Source organism: Apium graveolens, chromosome 4 (assembly GCF_009905375.1).
Source record: "Apium graveolens cultivar Ventura chromosome 4, ASM990537v1, whole genome shotgun sequence".
Classification (NCBI taxonomy): domain Eukaryota; kingdom Viridiplantae; phylum Streptophyta; class Magnoliopsida; order Apiales; family Apiaceae; genus Apium; species Apium graveolens.
Window position 1 is genome coordinate 233,576,664 of NC_133650.1, and position 23,448 is coordinate 233,600,111.

The window sequence follows — 23,448 nt, forward strand, 5'->3', positions numbered from 1 at the left end:
AGTCTCTGAGGGAACGAACTAGAAAGTATTCTATATTACTTGCGAACGCGTATACTTGCGTGAATATTAGTGCGTGATTTCGCCCTAACAAGTTTTTGGCGCCGCTGCCGGGGACTCGGCGTATTTGTTTAGTTTATGTACTTACCATCATTGGTCATTAGGACTCAGTGATTAGGACATAGTAGTTACTTACTCTTTTCGGTTGTGTTTCAGGTACTTTAGCAAGCGTTTATGCAAACTCGTTCTCGTGCTCGCAAGAGGACCTTAGATACAGCTGAAGAGAAAGACGAAGTTCTTGATACTCCGAAGAAGTTAGATTTTGAGGATTCGGATTCAGGAACTGAGCAGAAAGAACCAGTAAACATGGGAGATCGTATTGTTCAAGCTGATCCAGCTCTTATGGATTTTTCTCGGCCTAAAATTGATGACATTCAGTCAAGCATCCTTCATCCGGCTATTCAAGCTAACACCTTTGAGATCAAGCCGGGCACTATTCAGATGGTGCAGAATTCTGTTTCTTTTGGAGGAGCGGCAACTGAAGACCCCAACATGCACATAAGGAATTTTGTCGAGATCTGCAGCACTTTTAAGTATAATGGCGTGACTGATGAGGCTATCAAGTTGAGGCTTTTCCCATTCTCACTGAGGGATAAGGCTAAAGACTGGTTACATTCTGAACCAGCCGGGTCCATCACTACGTGGCAAGATCTTGCGCAAAAGTTTCTGGTGAAGTTTTATCCAATGGCAAAGACTGCTGCTATGAGGAGTGCTCTTACTCAGTTTGCGCAGCAACCTACAGAATCTATGTGCGAGGCTTGGGAACGCTACAAGGAAATGTTGAGAAAATGCCCACATCATGGAATGCCGGATTGGATGGTAATCACTGGTTTTTATAATGGTTTGGGGGCCCAATCTCGGCCCATGCTCGATGCAGCAGCTGGAGGCGCCTTATGGGCTAAAAGCTATACTGAGGCGTACAATCTTATCGAGACGATGGCTGCAAATGAGCATCAAAACCCAACTCAGAGGATGACGTCAGGCAAGGTAGCAGGTATTCTGGAAGTTGATGCAGCCACCGCTATTGCAGCCCAGCTCTAAGCGCTATCAATGAAGGTTGATTTTTTGGCTACGTATAGAGTTAATCAAATAGCTATGGTTTGTGAGCTTTGTGCAGGTTCTCATGCTACGTATCAGTGTTCTCTTGTCAACGAATCTGTTCAGTATGTGAATAATTATCAGTGACAACAGCAGCCTGTGCCAGCGACCTATCATCCTAACAACAGAAATCATCCAAATTTCAGCTGGGGAAATAATCAGAATGCTATTCAGCCACCATATCAGCAAGGAGTGAGTAAACAGTTTAACCCACCTGGATTCCAGCAACCACAACAGTATGCTACAAGACAATCATATCCTCAACAGGGAAGTGCAGCTGCACGTACTAGTGCTGATTTTGAGGAACTTAAGCTGTTGTGCAAAAGTCAGGCGGTTTCTATCAAGACCTTGGAAAATCAAATTGGTCAATTAGCCAATGCAGTGCTCAATCGTCAACCTGGCACTCTTCCCAGTGACACGGAAGTACCAGGCAGGAAGGAAGCTAAAGAGCAAGTCAAGGCTATTACCTTAAGGTCTGGAAAAGTAGCTGATGCTGAAAAGGCAAAAGAAGTCGAAGCTGAAGTTAGAGATGAAGAATCTAAGCAAAAGGAGAAAGTGGCGGAAACAAAGAAGACTACTGTTGAACACACTCTGCCTGAGGCTAATACAGGGGAGAAACAGCTGTATCCTCCACCACCTTTTCCTAAGAGATTGCAGCAATAAAAGCTGGATAGACAGTTCGGGAAGTTTCTGGAGGTGTTCAAGAAACTTCACATCAATATACCTTTCGCTGAGGCTCTGGAACAAATGCCTAGTTATGCGAAGTTTATGAAGACTATTCTTTCAAGGAAGATGAAACTGAATGACCTTGAAACCGTTGCTCTCACGGAAGAATGCAGCGCTGTTCTGCAGCAAAAGTTACCACCAAAACTGAAAGATCCAGGAAGCTTCACCATTCCTTGCACCATTGGCAATCTAACTTTTGACAAGTGCCTTTGTGATTTGGGAGCAAGCATTAATCTGATGCCGTTGTCGATCTTTAAAGGCTGGATCTGCCTGATCCAAAACCCACATACATGTCGCTACAATTGGCTGACCGTTCCATTACTTACCCAAGGGGCATAGTTGAGGATGTGCTCGTCAAGGTGGATAAGCTCTTCTTTCCTGCTGATTTTGTTATTCTGGATTTTGAGGAAGATAAGAAGATTCCCATAATCTTGGGGAGGCCTTTCTTGGCTACTGGCCGTACCTTGATAGATGTGCAAAAAGGGGAACTTACTATGCGGGTCCAAGATCAGGATGTGACCTTCAACGTATTCAAGGCAATGAAATTCCCTACAGAAGATGAGGAGTGCTTAAAAGTGGATGTCATTGATTCTGCGGTTACTTCGGAACTCGATCACATGCTAATGTCTGATGCATTGGAAAAGGCCTTAGTGGGGGATTTTGACAGCGATGATGAAGATAGCAACGCGCAATTACAATATCTGAACGCTTCTCCATGGAAGCGAAAGCTCGACATACCATTTGAATCTCTTGGTTCTTCTGACCTTAAGAATGCTGAAGGGAAGCTCAAACCATCAATAGAGGAAGCACCTATCTTGGAGCTCAAACCATTACCTGAACACTTGAGGTATGCTTTTTTAGGTGATTCATCTACGTTACCTGTTATTATTTCAGCTGACCTTTCAGGTAGTAAGGAAGACAAGCTCTTAAGGATTTTGAGAGAATTCAAATCGGCTATAGGATGGACCATAGCAGACATCAAGGGAATAAGTCCTTCATATTGTATGCATAAAATTCTGTTAGAGGAAGGTAGTAAGCCAACTGTGGAACAGCAGCGAAGACTGAACCCGATCATGAAGGAGGTGGTGAAGAAAGAAATTCTGAAATGGCTAGATGCAAGCATCATTTATCCTATTTCTGACAGCTCGTGGGTGAGCCCCGTGCAATGTGTACCTAAGAAAGGAGGTATCACTGTGGTCGCAAATGAAAAGAATGAGCTCATCCCTACTCGAACAGTTACAGGATGGAGAGTATGCATGGATTATAGAAAATTGAACAAAGCCACAAGGAAGGATCACTTCCCTCTCCCATTCATTGATCAAATGCTTGACAGATTGGCGGGACATGAGTATTTTTGTCTTCTGGATGGTTATTCCGGGTATAATCAGATTTGTATTGCACCAGAGGATCAGGAAAAGACTACCTTCACTTGTCCATTTGGCACATTTGCTTTTCGAAGAGTTTCGTTTGGGTTATGTGGCGCCCCGACCACCTTTCAGAGATGTATGATGGCTATATTCTCTGACATGATTGGAAATAACGTCGAAGTGTTCATGGATGACTTCTCCGTCTTTGGACACTCATATGATGAATGTTTGAATAATCTGCGCGCCGTACTCAAAAGATGCGTGGAAACTAATTTGGTGCTTAATTGGGAGAAATGTCATTTTATGGTGCTTGAAGGCATTATCCTTGGGCATAAGGTCTCTAGCAAAGGTCTGGAGGTGGACAAGGCCAAGGTGGGAGTCATTGAAAATCTTCCCCCACCTAATTCGGTGAAAGGAATCCGTAGTTTTCTCGGTCATGCGGGTTTTTATCGGCGATTCATCAAGGACTTTTCAAAGATATCTAAGTCGTTGTGCAATTTACTTGAGAAAGATGTGCCTTTTAAATTTGATGATGAATGTTTGGCAGCATTCGAGACTCTCAAGGAGAGTTTGATCACGACACCAGTTATTACAGCACCAGATTGGACAGAACCGTTTGAGATGATGTGTGATGCGAGTGACTATGCGGTAGGTGCAGTTCTGGGACAGCGCAAGAAAAATCTCTTCCATGTGGTCTACTATGCGAGTAAGACTTTAAATGGGGCCCAATTGAACTACACCACTACTGAGAAGGAGCTTTTGGCTATAGTCTTTGGCTTTGAGAAATTTTGATCTTATCTGCTTGGTACGAAAGTAACAGTATTCACTGATCATGCAGCTATTCGCTATCTGGTTTTTAAGAAGGATTCGAAGCCGAGACTCATTCGTTGGGTGCTTTTACTTCAAGAATTTGAGTTAGAGATCAAAGATAGAAAAGGTACTGAGAATCAAGTAGCTGACCATCTCTCTAGGTTGGAGAATCCCGATTCTACTTCACAAGATAGGACGTTAATCAATGAATCTTTTCCGGATGAGCAGTTGTTTGCAATTCAGGAGGAAGAACCATGGTTTGCAGATATTGTAAACTATCTTGTCAGCAATATAATGCCGCTTAATTTGACATCCGCTCAAAAGAAGAAGTTTCTGCATGAGGTGAAGTGGTATATGTGGGATGAACCATATTTGTTTAGACAGGGAGCTGACCAGATCATCAGGAGATGTATCCCGTTCTGTGAGACGGAGGGGATATTACGAGACTGCCATTCCACGGTTTATGGTGGACACTATGGAGGTGAGAAGACGGCAGCTCGTATTCTGCAAGCAGGTTTTTTCTGGCCTACTTTGTTCAAGGATGCTCATCAGTTTGTTTTAAGGTGTGATCGTTGCCAAAGAGTGGGAAATTTGTCAAGGAAGGATGAGATGCCATTAAATGTGATGCTTGAAGTCGAGGTCTTTGATGTGTGGGGAATCGATTTCATGGGGCCTTTTATCTCGTCTTGCAATAATCAGTACATCTTGCTTGCAGTCGATTATGTCTCAAAATGGGTCGAAGTTAAAGCTTTACCGACAAATGATGCAAAGGCAGTGCTAAATTTTCTTCATAAGCAAATTTTTACAAGGTTTGGAATGCCTCGGGTAATCATAAGTGATGAAGGATCGCATTTTTGCAACCGTAAGTTCACTTCTATGATGCAGCGTTATAATGTGAATCATCGAGTAGCTACTGCCTATCATCCGCAAACAAATGGTCAAGCGGAAGTGTCTAACAGAGAGATAAAGCGCATTCTAGAGAAGGTTGTTTGTCCGTCAAGGAAGGATTGGTCTTTAAAGCTCGATGAAGCTGTTTGGGCTTACAGAACAGCATTCAAAACTCCACTTGGGATGTCACCGTTTCAGTTGGTGTACGGTAAGGGATGTCATCTACCGGTGGAGCTTGAGCATAAGGCCTACTGGGCATTGAAGAAATTGAACCTGGATTTAGATGCAGCTGGTAAGAAAAGAATGCTTCAGATTAATGAACTTGATGAATTTCGACTTCAAGCGTACGAGAATAACAAAATGTATAAGGAAAAGGTGAAGAGGTGGCACGATAGGAAGCTACATCCTAAGTTATTTGTGCCAGGGCAACAAGTTCTGTTATTCAACTCTCGGCTCCGACTTTTTCCTGGGAAGTTGAAATCAAGGTGGTCTGGACCTTTTATTGTCAAAACTGTGTTTCCACATGGAGCGGTGGAAATTTTTGAGAATGATTCGGACCAAGCATTCAAGGTTAACGGTCAGCGGTTGAAGCACTACTATGGGGACATGGCAAACCGAGAGGTGGTTAGTGCCATTTTGTTGACTACTTGAGAAAGGTACGGAACGTCAAGCTAATGACGAAAAAGAAGCGCTGCGTGGGAGGCAACCCATGAATTGTTGTTACAGGAACCCTTAGAAGTTAATAACCTATCCAAAAACACAAAAAAATCAGAAAAAAGGAGCTGAAATTTTTTTTTCCAGAGACCCTCTGCGCGCCCGCGCAGCTATGCTGAGCGGCCGCGCAACTTGCTGCGCGCCCGCGCAGAAATGCTGAGCGGCCGCGCAGCTTGCTGCGCGCCCGCGCAGAAATGCTGAGCGGCCGCGCAGCTTGCTGCGCGCCCGCGCAGAAATGCTGAGCGGCCGCGCATGGGTCGAGTTCCAGAAATTTTTTTTACAGTTCAGAAAAAAAAAAAACAAAAACACAAAAACCCATCACAGCCCATAAACCCACGAATTCTTTTCCCATTACCCCATGATTTTATCCCTCAACCCCACTCCTAATCTAATTTAACCTACTCCACACCCTATATATACATACACTTATCCCACATATCTCCCACAAACTTCCTACACTTAAACCCTCTCATAAACATCAAAAATTAGTTCTTACATACTTTTATTCACAAATCAATGGCACCCAAGAGAGCACGCACTATTGACAGCAGCAGCACAGTTCCTACTGCTGATTCATCAAGGGGTACTGCTGCAAGGCCTCGGTTAACTGACAGAGCTGCGGAGGAGGAGTACACTAGGCTGTTGGGGAAGCCGATTCTGAAGGAGAGGGGGTTTTTACCATCAGGGAGGGATGGTGAGTTATTACCCATGATTGCAGAGAAGGGGTGGATAGCTTTTTGTGAGTCACCCGAAGCAGTACCGATGAGTGTGGTTCGCGAGTTCTACGCGAACGCGAAGGCTGAAAAGAATGGGTTTTCTGTAGTTTGTGGGCTGACGGTTGATTATCATCCTGCGGCGATTCGCCGTGTGATTGGACATCGAGAGAGGAAGCCCGAGGAGGAGAACTGGAATGAAAAGACTGCTGAGGATTTTGACTTGGATTTGATTTGTGCGACTCTCTGTCGACCGGGCACAGTTTGGAACCGCAGTCCAGCCAATAATGAGTATCATCACTTTTCGGCGATCGCCATGAACAGGTATGCCCGTGCATGGAATGCATTTATCTGTGCTAATATTTTGCCTTCTTCACATGCACACGAGGTCACAGTTGAGAGAGCACAGTTGTTGTGGGGAATTCTGAATGAGGAATACTATGTGGACCTTGGTGAGTTTATCTACCAAGGAATTCTGAAGTTTTTGAGGGGAGCAAAGCATATGAACATCCCTTATGCATCCACGGTTACGAAGCTATGCCGAGCAGTAGGAGTGAACTGGCTGGCTCATGAGCAGTTACAGTTGCCAGCAGCTTCGATAGATTCTGGCACTCTGAATGGGATGCAGGAGTGGACCGGTGGTGAGCCTGAGGAGCATGGGCTGGGTAATCGTCTTCCAGGAGGGCGTCCAGTACGAGGTGCTACTATGGCTAGGCCAGGGCGTGGTGAGGCTGGTTCTTCGAGAGCTCAGGAGGGTGCTGGGATGGGTGATGCCCAGTATAGGAGGCTTTCACGGCGGATGGATGCCATGTATGAGACGCAGAGCAGGTTTGCTCAGGAGCTCACCCTTGCGTTAGGGACTGCTTTTCGAGGCCTTGGAGCTGATATCCAGTAGCCAGTTTTTGGTGAGGACTCTGCATACCCGCCGCCTGATACTCCACCCACTGAGGGTGATGATGATGATGACTCCGAGTAGGTATACCATGTGTTCCTTTCTACTACCTTCACTGGGGACAGTGAAGATTTTAAGTTTGGGGGTGGTAGTTAAGGAATATTTTGTGTATGTCATATAGCTGCATATTCATGATAGTTAGTTCATATAGTTGCATAATTTTTGCCATATAGTTTTTTTATAGCTTTAGTTGTTTGTCATATCATATAGCTCATGCATATACCATGATCCCTTTTGCAATGATTTATCGACTGAGTTGTGATATTGATGCGAGTGTAGTGATAGCATTAAAGTGTTATTAAGTTGTGTAGGTTGATATGCATGCTAGAAGCACTTGTATTTTCACTAAGTCTTAAAGAATGCTTAAGGGCTAGATTGTTGTTATGATCTGATTATTTTCGAGGATAATCTATTTATTATGCTTAGAATTTGATAATAGGTTCTTAGTGGTAAAGGCATGAAAAAGAAAAAAAATGGAGTAAAAATGGAATTTGTTGCTAGTTGTGGCTAGGCGTCAAATGGCTAGTAGCCGGCTTGCATGTTATGCGAGTAGCTTAGGGTTGAGCAAGATGGAGCGAAACGCACTTGCTCAGAAAAGAAAAGAAAATATATATATATATATATTTTGCATAATTGATCAAGAGTGGGCTCTTTGGTATTCGAGTTATTAAGTTCTTAGGGGACTTTGTGCCTAGTGACCTAAGGCTTTTAGAGTCTGGGATCCGCTAACCTAACGCTCGTTACATGGATACCATTGTATAAGTCTTTTGTGGACCTCACTCATTGCACGGTCAAATAAGCATTTGAGTTGTAAATAAAAAGCACAATTCCGTAGTAAGCTCCAGAGTTCTTGTAGTGTTGTATATCACTTTGTGCCTAGAATTTTTATTCTTTGTATAATCGTAGGATTGCCTTGAGGATAGTCTAGTCATAGTAATTGGTCTAGTTCCGAAGCATATCTGTTAAGCAGTTGCATACACCACGTTTCTGGCTGTATGTCCGTTTGCATGAGTTTATTGATCTTTAGTGTCTAACTGCATTCGTTGAGACGTGACAATTTGGTTGGTTAATTGTAGTAAGGGGGATCGTTGCATTTTCATATAGATTGCATTCATGCATATTTTTATTTGTTTTGAGTCTGTGACGCTTGAGGACAAGCATCGATTTAAGTTTGGGGGTGTGATAAGTGGCATTTTATACCACTTAGAACGTCTTAAAATGGCTTAAATTGGTGTCTTGAAATCAAGTATTTTGTGTATTTGATGCGTTTTTCTAGTGTTTATGCATTTCAGGGTATTAGTTGCATTTCGGAGGAGGAATCATCAAGAATAAGCCTTGGCATGTGTTCACCATTGAGAGAGGAAAAGAACGGGCAGATTACGGCGAAGAAACGGAGCAAACCTGGAATTTTTCCAGTAGGGTCCTGCGCGCCCGCGCAGCAATGCTGAGCGGCCGCGCAGCAGCATTGCGCGCCCGCGCAGAAATGCTGAGCGGCCGCGCAGGGTCGGGGAAAAAGCTGAATTATTTTAGACTTCTACTTCTGTTTGGCTTCCAACTTCTATGTAATCTGAGTTTTATGGGACTATTATATAAGTAGATTTGAGACGTTTTCATAGAGAATAAGAAGGAGATTATGTTTTAGATTGTGTTTGCGCAAGAAGCGAAGGAGATAAGGAAGAAGACCGATTTAGCACACCGCAACGAAGGAGGGAGCATATATTCTTGTGATTCTTGTTTCGTTGTAACGTTGGATGCTAGTTTTCTTGCTTTGACTTATTTACTCTTGTGACGTACTCTGTTTTAATATAATTAGTTTAGTTATTATTTTCTTGTGTTGTTTATCATGATTTCATATGAACCCATGATGGCGATAAGTTATATTATGGGCTAATCATGATCATGGGGTTGCAACGGATTTATTATGGAATTCTTTAGCTAATTGTTTAATACTTTAGTGTGTGATGATTGCATGATATCTAGTATTGGTTGTGCGTATTCGTCTTATGTGCGTCGCGAACATATAAGATAGGGTGTTAATCTCTTGTGAATCGACGGTGGATCTTGAGATTTAGAACTTGCCATGCTAGCATAGGTTCATGTACGTTGTGCATGATTAGTGGGTAATTCTAACTGTTTTATTTGCCCTATGTAATCAAAAGGGATAACTTGTGCTTAAATCATTGTGTTGTCAATTTCTGTAGACATATAGGAACTCAACATAATTGATGACTATTCAACTTCTATCTTAATTGTGGATGTTTGGTAGAATGGTATTAGTACAATGAAAGTTGGCTTTTATCAGTTTCGTGTTATTCGATTAATGTCATCACTGTCACATGCTAAAGGTAATAACAATGGCTATAGAAGGAAGTAATAATGAAGTTGTGATCTCATGAGTATTTTATTATTGATAAATTGAAGTGTTAGTTAAGTGGTTAATTAAGTAGTTAATTATAGTTAATATTTAATCAACAATTTTAAGTGTTATTATCTTAACATTGAGAAGTAATCATACATTGGTGAGTGAGTTTAATTAGACAATAACTTAGTCTGAGTCTCTGAGGGAACGAACTAGAAAGTATTCTATATTACTTGCGAACGCGTATACTTGCGTGAATATTAGTGCGTGATTTCGCCCTAACAGATACCCCATTCAACTGTGGAGTATATGGAGGAGTCCACTGGGAGACTATACCATTTTCTTTGAGATAATCTAGAAACTCTCCATTCAAGTATTCACCACCTCAATCTGATCGAAGAGTTATAATACTATGTTTGGTTTGTTTCTCCACTTCATGCTTATATTCTTTGAACTTTTCAAAGGCTTCAGACTTGTGTTTCATCAAATACACATATCCGAATCTAGATCGATCATCTATGAAAGTTATGAAGTATGAAAATCCACCCATGGCTTGCGTAGACATTGATCCACATACATCTGTGTGTACCAATCCTCGCAAATCTGCAGCCCTCTCTCCATGTCCACTAAATGGAGATTTGGTCATTTTACCCAATAGACAAGACTCGCATGTAGGATATGATTCAAAATCAAAGGGGTCAAGTAACCCTTCCTTATGCAATGCCCGCAGTCTATTTTCACTAATATGACCAAGTCTGCAGTCCCACAAAAAGGTGAGATTTTCATCATCCCTTTTTCTTTTATTAGTATGTTCAATTTGTAGTAAATCATGCTCTACGTCACATACATACAAACCATTATTTAAAATACCACTTCCATAAAGAACGTTATCTCTAAGAATTGAACATTTATTATTCTGAATAACAAACGAAAATCCATCCAAGTCTAACATGGGAATAGAAATAATATTCCTCACAATCGAAGGAACAAAATAACAATTATTTAAAACAATAGTCTTGCCCGTAGGCATATGTAAATGAAATGATCCTACAGCTTCAGCAGCAACTCTTGCTCCATTTCCCATCCGTAGAATCACCTCCTCTTCCTCAAGAGTCCTACTTCTCCTTAGTCCCTGCAACGAATTGCAAATAAAAGAAAAAGGGATGATGAAAATCTCACTTTCTTGTGGCACTGCAGACTTGGTCATATTAGTGAAAATAGACTGCGGACATTACATAAGGAAGGGTTACTTGACCCCTTTGATTTTGAATCATATCCTACATGTGAGTCTTGTCTATTGGGTAAAATGACCAAATCTCCATTTAGTGGACATGGAGAGAGGGCTGCAGATTTGCTAGGATTGGTACACACAGATGTATGTGGACCAATGTCTACGCAAGCCATGAGTGGATTTTCATACTTCATTACTTTCATAGATGATCGATCCAGATTCAGATATGTGTATTTGATGAAACACAAGTCTGAAGCCTTTGAAAAGTTCAAAGAATATAAGCATGAAGTGGAGAAACAAACCAAACATAGTATTATAACTCTTCGATCAGATCGAGGTGGTGAATACTTGAATGGAGAGTTTATAGATTATCTCAAAGAAAATGGTATAGTCTCCCAGTGGACTCCTCCATATACTCCATAGTTGAATGGGGTATGTGAAAGGAGAAATCGAACTTTGTTAGACATGGTTCGGTCCATGATGAGCTATGCGAATCTTTCAGTATTCCTATGGGGTTATGCATTAGAAACCTCAACATATTTACTGAATAAGTGTAATAACCCCAATTTTTGGAAATTTTTGAAACCCTTATGAATAGTGATTTTGCAGATTATGCTAAATGAGAAAACTCTTCATGCCACACTATGTAGGGGTTCTGTTATTGATCTTCTGGGATATTATTAGTACTCTATGTGGTATATAAGTGTATGTAAAGATCGTCAGAATCCGATTCTGAACACTTTGATTTTTCCCGGAAATCCACTAGATACGGAAAGAATTGAGTATAAGGTAACAGGATAAAAAGGATTTAAATTAAAGGATTATAAGAGAGGATCATAAAAGGAATAAAATGTATTGAGAAAGGTTAAGGAAACCCAAGTAATAAGATCCCGGGTATGATCCCTCAAACGAGAACGAAAGTTAAGCGAACCGTATAATAGATCAGCGGTCATTAGGCAAACAATTAGGAAGTTAATCAAAGAGATTAGAGGGGATGATGTCACCCAAACAATGAGAAGAGGACAAAGAGGGGAGGATGACATCATGAGCATGACATAAGCATGACATAAGGGGAAGGAGATGTGGTTAGTTTATAACCACACAAAGACAAGGTTAATAAGGTAATTAACCAAAACAAATCAAAAGAAAATCAACCAACCAAAACAAAAACAAAGCAAACACAAAAATCATTCGTCTCTCCCACCTTGCTCTCGGCTTTTCCTATTTTTTAAAGAAGAAATTTCCAAAATTCAAGATCCAAGGCTTGTTAATTAGTGAGGTAATTATCTAAGGTTCCTTGTACATAGATATGGATGTCCTATAAGTTTAAGATTCTAATTCCTTCACTATCTCTTCCAATAAATCATGGAAGAAGATGGTGAATAGTGTTTTTCAAGAACTAAAATTTTTGTTCTTGAAGTTTTGTTTAGTTTAAGCTTGGATAAGGACTTTAAGGGTGATTCCAAGCCATTCTCTTGATTCTCCACTCTCCGAGGAAGGTATAAACTCCAAACCCTAGCTTTAGTTTTGAGTAATTAGGAATGAATATGATTGATATGATATATGGGAAGCATGATGCTTGTTTGTTTAAAGTTTGGTTGAGTTTGTAGAGATTAGTTGGTTTTGTGGTGTTTTTGGAGTTGTAAATCTTGATAATTAGTTAAAGAACTTAAGTAAAGCTTTTAGTTCATGTGGGGAATAAGTATAAATTGTTAATGTTGAGTTGTTGGGGCTGTTATGATATAGTATGGATGGAGTTTTGATTTGGTTGTGAATTGGGGTTGAATTGTGGTGGATTTGGAATGGTATAAATTTGGGAAATTGCGTAAACATAGCCGTCGTAATGCCCGATTTACCGTAGACTGTTTTTGTTCTTAACATCAGAACCCTTGAACTCACTGTTAGGTCTTTACCATTGCCATGTTTAGATAGTTCATGTTACGAGCTTCGTTTTGATATGTAGTTCGTTTGATTCCGATGTACGGTTTAGGAGAAACGGCCGTTTTAAGTAACGACATTTCGCGAACGAATCATTACCCCTCGCCTTACTTTGAAACCTTGGTAAAGGACCTTAAATGACTAATTGGGGTAAGAAACATTTATGTAAGGTGTAATAGGCAGTTGGTAAGACATTTGCGAAAGAATCGCCTTAAAACTCGTAATGGTAAATTTATAAAAAATGGTGGAGCCACGGGTACTCGAGCGACTTAAGTAAATCATTAAGCGCGAAAGCGAACGTTAGGACTCTAAATGGTTAAAGTCTAGTTTCTTAAGCGACCGGGGTTTAATTCCAACTTATGTTGTTGTTCATAGGTTATCGGACCCACTCTAAGCTTAAGCCTATCCGGGAGCACTCAGGCAAGTTTTCTACCCGTTATACTGTTGTTGTGATGTATATATGTATATGCATTATCTTGTGATAGATGCATGTTGGTTAATTAGCAAATTTTGCGATATATTGAAGCATGCTGATATGGTATATATATGCATGCCTATTTCGTATCCTTGCCATATATATCTGTTGGTTCAGTTGATAATACGAGAATAGCGGTAATTTGCATATACCCTTAGTATAGGGACCCAAAGGTGAAAACATTTTCTAAAACCGGGAGTCGAGGATCCCGAGTTGATTATATATATATATATATATTTATATATATATGGTTATAGTTTTCAAAACTATTAATCGAATAAGGTTTATTCGATAACTTTATATTATTTAATGAATATTATTTCGAATATTCATTCGAGGGCTTATGACTCAGCTTATTTATTTATTGAATATTATTTCGAATATTCATTCGAGGGCTTATGACTCAGTTTATTTATTTATTGAATATTATTTCGAATATTCATTCGAGGGCTTATGACTCAGCTTATTTTATTTATTGAATATTATTTAAATATTCATTTGAGGATCTATGACTCTGATTATTTGCTGAGATATATTCTTTATTTTTATTAAAGAATAAGGTGTCGATAATCAAACTCACTTTTGATTATTCAAATAAAGATAGTACTTTCGTATAGGTATATCTTTGGTTATTTAATATTCATTTCAAGTATAAGTTTAAAACTTCTACTTCAATTATTTTATAAAGATTATTCTTTATGGGAATATTATTTAAATAATAATATTCAGATATTTTCTAATATATTGGGACTGATTTATTTTGTTAAATCAGCATCACTCCAAACATTCTTAAAAATGTTTTCGAGTCTTCAAAATGATTTTAAAAGTTAGAGCGGATCCCAAAACTCATTTTTATATATTTAAGATCCTTCTTTTGAAGGGGATTTAAATACTCGCTCAAAACCTGAGGGATCCGGCTCTGTGGTGTGTTTTATATTCGCAACAAGGTTGCTGTCTTGATAAAAGAATTTTGATTACTTACCCAACACTCGGGAAGTAAAATTCTTGGAACAAGTTAATCCATTAACAGGCATCGCCTGGGAAATATCGGTGAGTTTTCCTTTCCAACTAGATACGACTTCTTGGTGGAGCCGTATCAACAAGTTTCTACTTGGGGAAAGTGGGGACGAGCTTTACATTTCAGAGTCATGGATTTTATCTGAACTAGGAGTGGCGTAAGTGGTCGAGTAGCGCTGGCCCAGCCTTATTATATTGGCCCAAATGGCCTGGAAGTTCCGCTAAGGCGGTCCATTCCTTAGGAGTTCAGTGTTCGGTTGACAAGTAAATCCGACAGGTTCTCCACTACATGTAGAAAATGGTGGGGTTGTACTACTACGACTGATCATCGTAAGTGGTCTTCCTGGCGCAGTAAACTCCCGTAATGAGTTCATCATCCAATTGGATATTTCTGCAACACTACCCAGAGCACTTCGATAGAAAGGCTACGGTTGGGCGATTGTTGAGTGTTGGCAGGGTCAAGTTTTCAAAATGATGTTTGCATCAAATGAAGTATCTCGTAACTTCATTTTATTTTGATGATATTTTAAAGATTTAATCTATTCAAATCTGGTCTTGTAGTCTCATCTATGTGATGAACTTTTGAAACTAATTATAACTTGAACGGTGGTAGTTCAAGTAGTATTTGGAAAAGATATAATTATATTGGAGTATCTTGTAACTTCATCTTTTAAACTTATATCTAGTAAATGATTATCTTATGCATGACAAAGATTTTCAGAAAAACGTTGAGACAAGGTTAGATATATGAGATCACCTTGCAACGATATTTTTATACAGTTATCAACTTGGTTCATTTCTTTTGACCAAGACTTTCATGAGTACTATGAGAAGGCTCATATATTGTTAATCATTATACATATTATTTTGGTGGGCTTGCTGCTCACCCTTGCTTTCTTCTTTCATCACATAACATCAGATAGACAAGATGAACAGGACCAAGCTCCCAATTCGCGAGCGGATAGGAAACGTTCCGCAGTTTCCTATAGGCGTTGATGTCGCTGTAGCTGAGGTAGGAGCTACCAATAGGCTAGGCTTTCAACTTTTGATGTACCAGACTTATGTATCTTTATCAATTGTAATAATGGCAAAGAAAGGTAAATTTATTCAGAAACCTGTTTAAGGTGTATTGGCATATAATTGGTGGAATAAAATGACTTGTGATTATTTTTGGATATTCATCTCTGAGACTATAACTTGTGATGTGTGTGTTTATTGTGGGGTCACAGTACAGAGTAGTTGATTATTTATTAAGATTGGGTGTTATTAAGGGAAATGGAACTTGTGACAACCCGGATCCCCGACCCCGAATTTTGGGGTGTTACAGAAATGGTATCAGAGCTAAGCGTTATAAACCTCAGAGATGATATGACGTTAAAATAATAAGTTCACTAAGATAATAAGAACTCTTGCCAAGTTCATAGTCGGACTACCTAACGTAGTACTGACAGTTAAAACCCTTATGGGAACCCTTATAAATATCGTGATAGAAGCGTAGTTCGTTATCGTATATGGTAGCGGGACTCCGAACCCTGAGGTTGAGGAGCAACAGTGCGATGATGTTTTATTACTAATTGGAGATCGGATTGTGGATCCGATAGAGCGTCCTAACGCAGGACCGGATGATGTTGATATTGAGGATGTAGCGGTTGAGGATGTTGTCCTAGAAGGGATTGTTGCTGAGGAGGATCCCGTGAAGGATCCTGACAAGAATGAATAAAGGACCACTGAGGAATCGATGACCATGGTTAGGGCAACTCCCAGAGGTAGGATTGGCCGGTCACTACCAGAGGTTCGTTCAAGTTTGTAAAGATAGTAGCCCCTTTAACGCGGCTTACTCGTAAGACTGAGAAGTTCGAATGGACAGAGAAATGCGAGAACAACTTTTAAGAACCGAAGCAAAGGTTGGTGACGTTCCCTATGTTGGCGTTGCCGGATGGAAAATGAGATTTTGTGAAGTGTAGTGACGCTTCGCATAAGGAATTAGGGTGCTTCTTATACAACACAGCAAGGTAATCGCGTACGCGTCAAGACAATTAAGGGAATATAAAATTCGATATCCCCACCCATGAGCTTGGGCTCGTGGCAATAGTTTTGCCCTAAAGATGGGAGGCACTACTGGTATGGAGAAAAGTGCGAGATTTACACAAGCCATAAGTGCTCTAGTACATTTTCACGCAGAAAGAGCTCAACATGCGCCAAATGAGGTGGTTAGAGCTAATCAAGAATTATGATTGGGAGATTCTTTATCATTCAGGGAAAGCCAATGTGGTGGCTGATGCCCTTAGTAAAAAGGAGAGACTCAAGATAATAATGTCTTTGGGAGAGTTTATAAGAGATTTTGAGAAAATGGAAATAGAAGTGAAGGTAACCGGAGCCGGTACCGAAAAGCTGTTTGAGATTGCAATACAGACCGAATTTTTGGAAAAGAACATATTGTGCCAGAAAAAGTGATGAATGAAGGCAGAGAGTCAATGACTGGAGAAGAGATCCATACCGAGAAAGATGATAAGGGGATAGTGAGGTGTTCCTACAGAAATTGGGTTCCAAAAGTTCAAGAGCTTAAGGATGAGAACTTAGATGAGAGCCATAGTTTGAGGAATTAGATTTAGGGCAAACCCTAAATGTGATAGTCAGGGAGGTTGCCATCAAGAAAGAAAGAACCCATAACATAATAGAGTGGAAAATAAGGTTTTTAATGTATAAGATAACCCCGATTATGGGAGAAGGTTAAAACATTTCATACTAAGGAAACAGAAAGTTGAGTAAGGAAAGGAGACCCGAGACGGTACTCTTATACGGAAATTTATGGACCTGTCTAGACAGAACTTAGACTATTATCCCCAACCACCACCTTGAGGAAACAATGCGGTAGGAAATTCTTTCAGGACCTTTAAGTCTCTAAGCTCTCAGAGTTCCAAGGAACAGGTTGACCTAGTCGAGGCAAGAGCCTGGCTAAAGGAAATAGAGGAATCATTTGAAATTCTGAATGATTGACGAATCACAAAAGACTGTTTTTGTCACTTACCCTCCTAAGAGAGAGACCACCCGCTGGTGAAAGGCCAAGGAAGGCACGAAGCAAGAGATTATAATAAACTGATTTAAGTTCAGTCAATTGTTTTCGGGAAAGTAATTCCCAAAGATAAGGAGATAGTGTAAAAGCTTTGGAGCTAGAACAAAAGCGGATGAGTATGATGAATTATGAATCTAAGTTGTAAAAGTTGTCAAGATTCGTTCTGAGGACACGAATCCAGAATGACGGGATGTTTGAGATCAATACTTATGTTGTGTTGGTTCATGAAATAAGGATAAGAGAAAGGAAAATAAAAAGAAACTGAAGTGGAAAGGAATAGAAAGGCAATAGAGTTTGAGAAATGATAAGGGAGTTGGGTATGAGGAAACCCTAAAGACTCGTAGCAATAGAAATAGAAATGTATGTACTCGTCAGGATGAGGGTGATTCACCATGAGTTAAAGTTGATGATTAAAGGAATAAGAGATACATATATTTTATCCCCTGTAAGTTGGGAGGATTCGAGGAAACCTTGAGATAGTTCAAAGGATAAATAATGAGATGAGGATAGACTGAGGAGACAAGAAAGTAAGAAATTAGAAAAAAAATTGGATGAAGGAAGTGACCTTCAAGAATGTGAAGTGTAAGACCGGTGGCTTGATACCCAGAAAGGGAGACGCCATGTATGAAAGATATCCCAACATTGAGGTGACTGTTGAGATAAACAACAAAAGTAAATAAGGAATTATTAAGAAGGGGTTCACGTTGAACACGACCAATATCTTCCAGAACATCCTTGTTATCGTTACCAAATTAGGCAAGAAAAGCGGATAACCGTTGTTATCTTTTGGAGGCCATATCGATTGACCTCATTTTGAATACAGATGTTATTGTGAAAATTAGGCATATACTATCGAGGTGGGAATGATTGAATACGACACCCTTTTCAGGGATATATGACTTAATTTATCCATGGAAGGATGCATGTACCTTTTTAAAGGTGGAATTAAGGATAGAACATCGGTAACTTAAAATGAATCCTAGGGGAATGCCTAAAGGTTGGCATTTCACCCTTAATAGGGATAGTATGAGTTTTGCCAGTATGAATTGGAAAGGATTAAGGTAATAACAACCTTTAAGAATCAGTGGAGAATTTTTTTTCAGAAGTATATAGACAATGATTCTGGTGTTAATAAATGGTATCTTGATATGCCCTGTATCTAGGGAATACAGGAGGAACGATTCAAGGATAACCTTAGAGGTTTTACAAGGAGAAAGGTGATATTCAAAATTCTCAAGAATAGAAATGTTGATAAAGGAAATATGACGTAATTATAATGTTGCCAAGTGGGGCACGTGTTAAACCACGAGAAAGTATGGATCGAACCAGTAATGGTCGAAATTGTTCAGGGCAATTAGGACTTAAGATAAAAGATGTTCTAAGTATGATTGAGAGTCAGTCGTGACAGTGATTAATCTCTAAAGACTGAGGCAATAACTTATGGAAAAATGGTGATATTTTTTTTTATTTACTCATCAGATTTTAAGGAAAACATCTTCACATAAGCTGTGATTGAAATGAGGTAGAAAATTTATTTGGAGGTGGTTAAAATGACATTGACTGTAAGGAAATTTTACTATCAGGAAAGGCCAAAGAGGTGGCCGACACTTTAAAGGTAAGAGGATAATTATAGGCGCCTGTGCCAAAGGAATACAGTGATGATGGTTAAAGCTATGAAGGTTGTATTAGGGTTTGGAAGATTGACATTCCTTCTGATGACTGTGCAATACCCAACCGTAATGGTAGTTGGTAAAGGTTTAATTCGTGTAATCGCCATGAGCGGGCTATCTATCTCAGAAGATACTATCTTGAGATAAGTTAGGACCATATTTCAAAAAGGACTAAACGAACCTTGAGTTAAGTCTTCTATTTAAGGCATACGATTAAGAATGATATTCACCTGCTATCGTTGCTTTGACTGAAACTCTTCTGCAATTTTATCTGCTTCATGTCATGTATGTATATCAGGATCTAGAGTGTTCTTCATGAATCATGAATGGAAATTATGTTACCTCCTTAGGAGAATTCTATACGACATGTATGGACTCCGTATGGTTAGATATTAAGATTTCATGGAAAGTGAATGACGACAGTAGGTCAGTGGTGGACCATAGTAATGCAACAATGATTCTGCGAGTAATGAGCTGATTACAACCGTGAGAGTTGTATTGGAATGAATGTTGAGATTGAGTACCACTAATCGGGTTGTATTGATGTATAAGTTATCTTTGATAGAAAAAAAAAATTTAAGTAGAGTATCTACCTATTGAATATTTATTCCCTCTTATGAAAAGAGAGTCGTATTACTATATGAGGAAGGTTGCGGTGCAAGCATAGAATGCTAGTAACGATGATGTCTAGAATGAGATCCCAGATTCGATTTTCGTTATCGAGGGAGTTTCAAAGGTGATTGTGTATAAGCTCGAGGAAGAGCATGGGTCCATGGAATGATGGACGGAATGGCAAAAATATGTAGGCATGTGAAATACGATGCGATAATACTTGATGTTGATATATATACACATATGTTTTGTTCTCCTATGACAAACCTCTATAATTCAGAGGTAGGTTCCAAGCCAGATATTTTGTGGCAGTATATTTTTTTCATATATACAATTCTCTTCAATTCGTTCTTTTCTCTTCTTTTCATTTTGTATAAGCTGAGAAGAACAACCCTTCCAGAAGGGGAGGTATTGCCGAATGACTATCTATCTGTGTGATAGAAGCCTAGTAGGATACCAGCTATTGTTTAATTGCTTGTCAAGTACTAAAGGCTGGCCACCTTCTGTACTAACTATGCAATGTAACAAGTGTTCATGATCATAGTGATCTCTCAATGAATTCTTTTACTTCTACATGATGGATCAAACTTTCAAAGATAGAAGCAGCTAGAAAGGAGTAGTATCAGTACGGCGGTATTCCGAATCTAACACATTCGTGATACTAAGGTTGACGTGGTTATTAAAAGGTTATAGAACGCTAACGAGCAAAAGTATAACCAGTATAATATTAGGAACGGAAGGTAGTAGCGATTACGAACTGGAAAAGAATGGGTATTGAGAAGCAAAAGCTCTAATGCTAAAAGCTATAATGAGAGTCTGTGCAATAGACTTGAAAGAAATTGGAATGATCACTTAACACAGATTGAGTTTTCTTACGACAATAGATCATATGTCAGTATTGAGATATCGCCTTATGAGATCCTTGAGGGAAGACAATGTCGATCTCCCTTATGTTAGGATGAAGTTGTAGAGCGCAAGATGCTCGGACCCGCAGTAGTCCAAAGGACCAGGGATATAATAGATCTAATCAGAGGACGGCTGGTAGTAACCCAAGATGGACATATGAGGTATGCTGATTTGACTCAAAAGGATAAAGAGTATGAAATAGGGGACCTAGTTATGTTATAGGTATCCCTTGGAAAGGATTGATGAGGTTCGGAAAGAAAGGAAAGCTAAGTCTACAATTTGTTGGACCCTTGGATATATTAAGACGTTTTAGGAAGTTAGCATATGAGCTAGCCCTACCCCTGAACATGTAGCAAGTCATAACGTGTTCCACGTATCAATGTTAAGTAAGTATAATTCGGATGCCAGATAAATAGGGGCATATGAGCGCATAGACATGCAACCCGACGTAACCTATATAGAGCAACCATGAAGGGTTATAGAGTAAAAAGGAACAAGTGCTTAGGAGAAGGGTTATCAAACTATTCAGAGTTTGATGAAAGAACCACAATGTGGGAAAATTTACTCGAGAGTTAGAAAGTGCAATGCTAAGAGAGTATCCCTATTCATTTTTATCTGATTCCGGGACGGAATCCTTTTAAGGAGGGGAGACTGTAATAACCCCAAATTTTGGAAATTTTTGAAACCCTTATGAATAGTGATTTTGCAGATTATGCTAAATGAGAAAACTCTTCATGCCACACTATGTAGGGGTTCTGTTATTGATCTTCTGGGATATTATTAGTACTCTATGTGGTATATAAGTGTATGTAAAGATCGTCAGAATCCAATTCCGAACACTTTGATTTTTCCCGGAAATCCACTAGATACGGAAAGAATTGAGTATAAGGTAACAGGATAAAAAGGATTTAAATTAAAGGATTATAAGAGAGGATCATAAAAGGAATATAATGTATTGAGAAAGGTTAAGGAAACCCAAGTAATAAGATCCCGGGTATGATCCCTCAAACGAAAACGAGAACGAAAGTTAAGCGAACCGTATAACAAATCAGCGGTCATTAGGCAAACAATTAGGAAGTTAATCAAAGAGATTAGAGGGGATGATGTCACCCAACCAATGAGAAGAGGACAAAGAGGGGAGGATGACATCATGAGCATGACATAAGCATGACATAAGGGGAAGGAGATGTGGTTAGTTTATAACAACACAAAGACAAGGTTAATAAGGTAATTAACCAAAACAAATAAAAAAAAAATCAACCAACCAAAACAAAAACAAAGCAAACACAAAAATCATTCATCTCTCCCACCTTGCTCTCGGCTTTTCCTATTTTTCAAAGAAGAAATTTCCAAAATTCAAGATCCAAGGCTTGTTAATTAGTGAGGTAATTATCTAAGGTTCCTTGTAGATAGATATGGATGTCCTATAAGTTTAAGCTTCTAATTCCTTCACAATCTCTTCAAATAAATCATGGAAGAAGATGGTGAATAGTGTTTTTCAAGAACTAAAATTTTTGTTCTTGAAGTTTTGTTTAGTTTAAGCTTGGATAAGGACTTTAAGGGTGAATCCAAGCCATTCTCTTGATTCTCCACTCTCCAAGGAAGGTATAAACTCCAAACCCTAGCTTTAGTTTTGAGTAATTAGGAATGAATATGATTGATATGATATATGGGAAGCATGATGCTTGTTTGTTTAAAGTTTGGTTGAGTTTGTAGAGATTAGTTGGTTTTGTGGTGTTTTTGGAGTTGTAAATCTTGATAATTAGTTAAAGAACTTAAGTAAAGCTTTTAGTTCATGTGGGGAATAAGTATAAATTGTTAATGTTGAGTTGTTGGGGCTGTTATGATGTAGTATGGATGGAGTTTTGATTTGGTTGTGAATTGGGGTTGAATTGTGGTGGATTTGGAATGGTATAAATTTGGGAAATCGCGTAAATATAGCCGTCGTAATGCCCGATTTACCGTAGACTGTTTTTGTTCTTAACATCAGAACCCTTGAACTCACTGTTAAGTTTTTACCATTTCCATGTTTAGATAGTTCATGTTACGAGCTTCGTTTTGATATGTAGTTCGTTTGATTCCGATGTACGGTTTAGGAGAAATGGCCGTTTTAAGTAACGACGTTTCGCGAACGAATCATTACCCCTCGCCTTACTTTGAAACCTTGGTAAAGGACCTTAAATGACTAATTGGGGTAAGAAACATTTATGTAAGGTGTAATAGGCAGTTGGTAAGACATTTGCGAAAGAATCGCCTTAAAACTCGTAATGGTAAATTTATAAAAAATGGTGGAGCCACGGGTACTCGAGCGACTTAAGTAAATCATTAAGCGCGAAAGCGAACGTTAGGACTCTAAATGGTTAAAGTCTAGTTTCTTAAGCGACCGAGGTTTAATTCCAACTTATGTTGTTGTTCATAGGTTATCGGACCCACTCTAAGCTTAAGCCTATCCGGGAGCACTCAGGCAAGTTTTCTACCCGTTATACTGTTGTTGTGATGTATATATGTATATGCATTATCTTGTGATAGATGCATGTTGGTTAATTAGCAAATTTTGCGATATATTGAAGCATGCTGATATGGTATATATATGCATGCCTATTTCGTATTCTTGCCATATATATCTGTTGGTTCAGTTGATAATACATATGCTAGAGAATAACGGTAATTTGCATATACCCTTAGTATAGGGACCCAAATGTGAAAATATTTTCTAAAACCGGGAGTCGAGGATCCCGAGTTGATTTTATATATATATATTTATATATATATGGTTATAGTTTTCAAAACTATTAATCGAATAAGGTTTATTCGATAACTTTATATTATTTAATGAATATTA

At 39.2% G+C, this 23,448-nt stretch overlaps 1 non-coding gene across 1 annotated transcript; it reads right to left on the minus strand.

The window, feature by feature from the left end:
* Positions 1-756: 756 nt before the first annotated feature.
* LOC141722155 (small nucleolar RNA R71) lies at positions 757-863 on the minus strand. Its single transcript, XR_012575183.1, has one exon. It is a non-coding gene; the product is annotated as a small nucleolar RNA R71 (small nucleolar RNA).
* Between the last annotated feature and the right edge of the window lie 22,585 nt (positions 864-23,448).